The sequence below is a fragment of the Carlito syrichta genome, unplaced genomic scaffold, assembly GCF_000164805.1.
Source record: "Carlito syrichta isolate Samal-C Ts95f unplaced genomic scaffold, Tarsius_syrichta-2.0.1 Scaffold304408, whole genome shotgun sequence".
Lineage (NCBI taxonomy): Eukaryota > Metazoa > Chordata > Mammalia > Primates > Tarsiidae > Carlito > Carlito syrichta.
Window position 1 is genome coordinate 956,986 of NW_007248504.1, and position 7,230 is coordinate 964,215.

The 7,230-nt window shown below is 37.0% G+C and overlaps 1 pseudogene; it reads right to left on the reverse strand.

Moving 5' to 3' along the window:
- Positions 1 to 1,916: 1,916 nt before the first annotated feature.
- Positions 1,917 to 6,827, reverse strand: LOC110595791 (annotated as a pseudogene).
- Between the last annotated feature and the right edge of the window lie 403 nt (positions 6,828 to 7,230).

The window sequence follows — 7,230 nt, forward strand, 5'->3', positions numbered from 1 at the left end:
TGCCTTCACATCTTACAATTATATAGTGCCCTCTCTTCGTTTAAAAAAAAAACAACTACTAATACAAAGCTATCTGTTACTACCATTGTTATCCAAAATTAAAAAAAAAATTCTGGTGTATTGTAAGGCTCAACTGAATTTAACTTTAGTACAGTATGGTTAAAAAAAAATCCAGTAATAGGCAACCAACTACCCATCAGTCTTGCAGTAATATTGTGTTTAAGTAGCTTGAATGAGTTGCATTGTGTTTGAGATAGGCACAGCAAATCCTCCTTGCTGAAGTTTCTAAATCCTTCTCACCTAACAGTGATCCCCTTTGTTGATTTTCAGGGCATGGTGTCTCATTTGTTTGGTTTGGTCTTTTATTTGACTTTCATTGACTTTGTGGCCAAGCCTATTTTCTTTGTTTGATATGTTAGCTCAAATATGTAAGTGAACTCAGCCACTTGGTGAAGGGCATGTAATTTTTAAAAATAATACATATAGTACTTGATGAGATAATATAAATTTTTTCTAGTAATGGAGAAGTAAATGTCTGACTTTTGAATAATATCTTGCTACCTTTTGAAGGACTGTCTAACTGTCTTTTGCTAGGAGACTAAATTTCTGCCAGTTTTTTAAAAAAATGTATATAGTTTTCTTTCCACAGTTAAATCAGATGGAGGGGGGGTTAACCTGTTTTCTTGAAGTGCTTCCCAGGATATTAACACCTTTTGATGTTAGTTTCTGGAGAGCTACAGCTGTCATCCAAGTACTAAGTGAGCCACTATAATGTGAAATGTGGTATGTTGAAGAATCTTTTCATTTGTGGTATATCTCAAGATGTCCTGTGTTTCTAATTGTCAGAAAAAATATAAACACACATATTGGGCAGTTGTGTCAGTGCATATAAAAGATGTACAATAGAGAAGCCAGAAATTGTGAGTATGTAGAACTTCTGATTTCTCCCTAATAAATTAAACCTTATTGCCTTGTTTACTATGTTGCCACTTTCCTGGACTTTGTAGTGTCCTTGTAATTTTAATACTTTACCTGTCTTCTACAAAATTCTCTAAATAAAGCTAATATATGAAATGCTTTTAAAATCCCAAAGTTTTGTATAAATTTTAATTTTCTCTGAGACATTACTTCTGAAATAAAACCAGTGAGACTTCAGACCAAAGACACAAAGAAATGAAATTTTAAGGCATTTGCTATTCTTTATGTGTTATCTGAGAGATACTGGCAATTGGTATACTTCTGTTGATGGGAGGCTTCTGTTGGCTCCAAATAAAATTATTTATATTCCTGTAGAATCTCTATTTATGGTATAGAGAATTTAGGAGATGTTAGAAAGGGTGTTCTTATATTTGATGGGCTTTCTTGTATGCCAGCATACTTGAGGTTTAGTTTGTCAAAAGTCATTCATATAATCTCTTCCTTTATTCGCATAGTTTTAAAAAGTTTCTGGTACCTACTTGCAAATGTTTCTTAAGAACATTTCCTTGTTAGGGATGTGCTGTGACTTTTGCCTTCTTCCATTTTCTTTCATGGACTATTTAAAAAGTATAGTGGTTTTCAAATGTAGAGCATCTTTCAAAGGAAAGAAGAATTCTAGAAGAACAGAGGTAGAGTCAAGCCTAGGTTTCTTCATATCATTAGAAGAAGGGCAAAGGAACATCCTTTTAATTGTCTTATAATTGGCAAAGACAGGAGAGTTTTCTAATAAAGAGAGCCATAACTTTATTCCTGGAAGTCTTTGATTATGTCAGTCTTCTGGCACAAATTGATATTAACTACTAAGCAAGAACTTAAAACAATTTTTTACCTTTTGGGTGGTTGGAGTGTAGGGCAGCAGGTAGATATTAGGAATAGGGCTAAGGAGATTTAAAAAAAAATTTTTAGCAGTTTTTAATAAAGTTGTATATAAGATTACTTTATTTCTGCATCTTCTGAATCATTTCTTCCTTATATTTGCCCTTTCCTTTTCCTACTTAGCAAGATTTGGTGTTCTGTTTAAGGATCTCTTTGCAGTCTTTGTCCAGTTTTAGTTTACTGATAACCTTCCTGCTGGGGTGAATGTCCCACAAGATCTGTTGTACCATTAGTCTTCTCCCACTGCACCCATTCAATGTAGATGACATATTTCTTCCTCTGTACCTTCACTACGTTGCCACTTTCCTGGCCTTTGTAGTGACCTTGTATAACCTATACCTCATCATCCTTTTGAATAAACATGGATTGGACATTGCATTTCTGTCTCAGCTCTTTAGAAAGCAGGAAAGACATAATCTTCCTGTAAGTGTGGGAAGGAAAGGTTCATTGCAAAGTCTTTTATGGTTCTTGCTCTGGTCAGAAGTCACAAAGAGATTAGACTTTGTTTTGCCTGCTACTGTTTCAGTGATGGCTGCAAAAGAGAAGAGAACATAGAGGTTTTCAGAGCAGTTTCTCTACCCATAATCTCTTGGTCTGCTTGAGTGTACGGGTCTACCATTCTAATCTGCAATAAGCCTTTTGGCTGGCCTACTGAGTATTTTTTCTTCTGAAAACTTAAGTTTTAATGTTCACACACTTTAAATACTAGTTAGCACTTAACTGTATTCTTTTATTTTTTATTTTTATTCATTTTTTTTTTTTGAGTTGGAGTCTCACTCTGTCACCCAGACTGGAGTGCAGTGGCCGCTGCTGGCTACCGCAGCCTCGACCTGCTGGGCTCTGGCGATCCTTCCGCCGCAGCCTTCCAAGTAACTGGACTTACAGGCATGCGCTACCACACCCGGCTGGTTTTTTGATTTATTGTAGAGATGAGGTCTCACTGCCCAGGTGGGTCTCGAACCCGCGGGCTCAGGCAATCCACTCACCTCAGCCTCCCAAAGGCATGGGTTTACAGACTGAGCCACCAAGCCCGGCTAACTGTATTCTTTTAAACAAAGATTTGATACCATGTTTTTATTGTTTTGTGTGTGTGCATTTTTTTTTTTTTTAATTCAAAGAGGCATGTTAAGAGAATGGACTCTGGAATCAGGGTTTGACCCCATGTACCTACGTACTGACCTTTCACTTGTTAAATAGTTATATAACATTTCATCTGTAAGTTGGTTATGATAGACCAACCACATAGAACTCACTATGAAAATTCCCTGAGATGATACTTATAAAGTGCTATTCAGAGCCTAACACGGTTGGTACTCTACACATATGAGGTTTTAAAAAGAGTTTTAAAAAACTTTATTAGAGTGTTGGTGCCTATTTATTTTTGTAAAAAGTCTTGTTTAAAAAATAAAGAACATATACATTCATTCATGCATCAGGTATTTGTTGTGCACTTTCTTTATGCAGGTTTAGGAGCTGGAAATATGTAGTGAATAAAACTGAGAATATTTAACAAATATTAAATGTATACAACAATTTGTATTCTTATGGGGAAGATAAACAAGAAACAAAACAAGCATGTGACATATATAATACATCAAGTGATGATCATCACTATAGGAGAGCAAATTGTACCAGGAGCAGGTAACATTTAAACAGAGACTTGAAAGACCTGAGGGAGTGAGCCAATGAATATCTGGGAAAAGAGAGACCAACAGGTACACTATCCTAAAGCAAAGAGGCTGGTTTGTCTGGTCTGGGGTAAAGTAGGACTTGCAGTCATATAGCAGAGGTCACAGCACCTGGGACCTTGCAAGTGATACAAGATTTTGAGTCCTACTCTGAATGAAAGTGGAGCCAATGGGAGGGGTTTGAACAGAGGAATGCCATGATCTGACTATGGTTTAATGAGAAAGCAGTCTGGCTGCTTTATGGAGAAAAAAACCACTAGAAGGATCAGGATAGAGGCAGGGATACCAGTGAGGAGGCTATTGTAGTGATTCATACAAGTCATGTGGTGGATTGTGCCGGAGTGTTAGGTAGCAGAGGGAGCAGTAAGGAGTGGTTGGAATGTACATATGTTTTGAATATAGGACTGAAGGATTTTTGTAGGGTGTGAAAAACAAGAGGCACTCTAGAGGTTATGAGCCTAAGAAACAGGAGTTGTAGGCAAATGAAAGATTGAGAGTGGAGATGGGATTAATGGTAGTAAATATCTGTCTGGGGACAGGGATACACCTCTTATCAACAAGGGTGCCTGAACGAAACGTATTTGTATACCTAACCCTTAACTGTACCCCACAATATCATAATAAAAAATATTGATTATTAAAAAAAAAGAGTGGAACATTAACACATTTGGAATGAGAGTGAGGGGGAGATCCGAAGTTTGGATTTGGATATGTTAAGTTTGAGATTAAAATGACTGTTAGATTTAGGAGAAGAAATGTTCGTTAGACTTTTAAGCGATTGAAGTAGATGGGGACTACCAAAAGAAGAGTATAGATAGATGAGAAACTAAGTCCTGAGACCTGCTAGCATTAGCATTAAGGATGAAGAGGAGCTGGAGTTGAGGAGAAACTATCTGATGGCAAATATATTGCCTATAATGAAAATGTAGTTTGGGGAATACATTTTGAGGAGACTTATCTATATTCACCTCACTTCCCAATTCAGAACCTAAGAGAGTGAGATAGTTGTTCCTTTGAAATAATAGATATTACATATTGATTGGTTCAGAGGCATAGAACTCTAGAAGCTTTTAGAAAATTTCTATAGAAAGTAGACAAAAACCATCTCCCTACTGGAGACACTAAAATCCCTAAAAAAAAAAAAGTCTCACACAATCATTAATAAATTTAGAAATGGCTTAGAAATACATCAAAGTAGACAAGTGGCATGATGGAGATGGGTAGGGAGTGATGGCCTGTGTTTTTAGTAAGTAAAGCCAGTAGAAATGGCTTACAAAAGAGATGAGCATTGATCCAAGTTCAGGAGAAAGATAACATGGATTGGTAGAAAGGAGACAATTTCAAAATTGAGAATGGTCTATTAGCCACTGGGCTAGTGGGACTAGTCTTTTGGTGAGTGAGTCATTTTTTCTTCATTATATCACTCAGGATCCCAGTAGGAAAGAGATGGCTCACTTAAAAGGGGGCAATTGAGGAGAATTTGACGACTGAACTATTTATAAAATTGTAGGCAAGATCAAATCCTTATCTAGTATCTTGTTGGTGCCTCTCATCAGTGAGATCCAGCAGGAAGCCAGGGGGCAAGCAAGCATAGTGATGTGATCTGGGGTCCATCAACCCAGCTTCCTGGGACACAGAAGAGGTAAGGAAGATGAAGCCTGGATCCCAGGGCCATGCTGAGACTATTCAGCCTCATGTCTCCAGAAAAAAGTTTGTAATAAGGTTCTGAGAAAAGTCAGAGCTTTATTCCATTGCCAGTAAGAACTTTGAACTATCAAAAATTGAATAGTATACTCCCAAACCTACAGTATTTAGGAGTTTTAAAAAAAATCTTTCTCCATTTTTCCTCTTCCTTTTTTTTCAGTTTTGGCTGCAAAGTTCTGCCCAAATGTGTCATTCCATACTTCTAAAGACCTTGATGTATCTTTTCCCATTTGAGAAGAAGATATACAAAGTCCCACATGCCTGGGCCACTGTGCAGATTGCTTATAAGTCCTAGCAATATTGAGATATGAGTTATCTTTTTCTTCCTATTTGTTGTAATTGGATAAGTTGTCATCAAAGTCTCATTCTTTCAAAATAGGGAGTCCTCACATTTTAGGTTTTTTATCCCCTCCACATGCTGTGAACATTTCTTGCTGACCTCAAGATTTACAATCATCTTCCTTCCAACTCTAGAACCATCTCATTATAGACATACAGGGAAGATATTTAGGCCAAATGCATAATCAGAGTTAGTAAGATGAGACAAAGACTAAAGAAATCAAAACAACAAATCACAAAATTGCAGTATTAAGGATATTAAATGTTATCTTTAAAATTATCTGGGAAAACTTCATAACCTATTAGGAATATGAGAGTCATTTGCAAATATCCATTCCTTTCTCCTAAATGTATGTAGCTTTTGTCAAGGACTGCTAATTGTCCTCCACGCAATATTTGTTCTCCTCTTCTTTCTTTAGTAATAGAATCCTCCAAAATTAGCTGAGTACATAGTAACGCAGAAAAAAACTACAATTTTCAGCTACTCTTGCTGCTATGTCTGGCCATATATTTTAGGATCTGGTCAATGGTATGTGAGCAGAATACAGCTACACTGGTGAGAGCTGCAAAAGCCATCTTAAACCATGAGAGAGAAACCATGTCAAAGGAGAGTAGAAAACAAAGTAGAAAGTGCCAAGGTTCCCAAGATACTGTGGAGATGCTATAGGACCCCCAGACAGCTCAGGCTCCAGCTCTTATATGAGAAAGAAATCAATGTCTGTTTGTTGGAGTCATTGTTATTTTAGTCTTCATGATAGCAACCATGTCTGTATCCATGGCCATTCTAATAGAGGCCAGAGTGCTCAAGTACAATAGTAGTTGTTCTCTATTATCTGTTGACATAATGGCAGATGTATTATAAATGTGGGAAGGTTTTAAGTACATTTTCACTAAATGAATTACAACTATATACATTTGAAAAATAACATAGATGAGATGTATTGCTTATTCACTCTACTGACAATGCTTGGGCTGAAATGTGGATTTAAGAACCTTTGCCAGACTCCTCCTCTAAACCACTTTTTAAAGTCCAAGGTCTTAGAGTTTAAAATGAGATTAAGCAACATGGAATCAAGCTCAAAAGATGCAAATAAAACCAGAAATGCCGGTTCAACTATCAAGTTGTTGGCTATAACTAGATAAATGAAGAGAGCTAAGGCCCAGAAGCTCCAGTATCTGTAGTGAACATTGTGGTGACTTACCCAGCATCACTTTGCCATTTTCCCATCGCATAGCAGCCATTCCACTTAGGTGAGTGTGCTGGGTTGAATAGCTTTCTTCTCAAATTCATGTTTACCCAGAACTTGTGAATGCGACTTTGTTTGGAAACAGAGTTAAGATAAAGATGAAGTCATACTGGAGTGGGTCTTAATCTAATAACTGGTATCCTTAAAAGAAGAGGGAAATTTAGATATAGACACAGGAGAAAGACAACCATGGGAAGACAGGGTCAGAGATTGGAGATATTATTCCACAAACTGAAGAACACCAAGAGTTGCCACAACAATCAGATACTAGAAGAGGCAAAGGAGATTCTTCCCTGAGGCTTCACAGGGAGTGTGACCCAGTCAACACTGAGATTTTGGACTTCTAGGCTTCAGAATGATGAGAAAATAAATTTCTGTTGTTTTAAGCTATCTAGTTT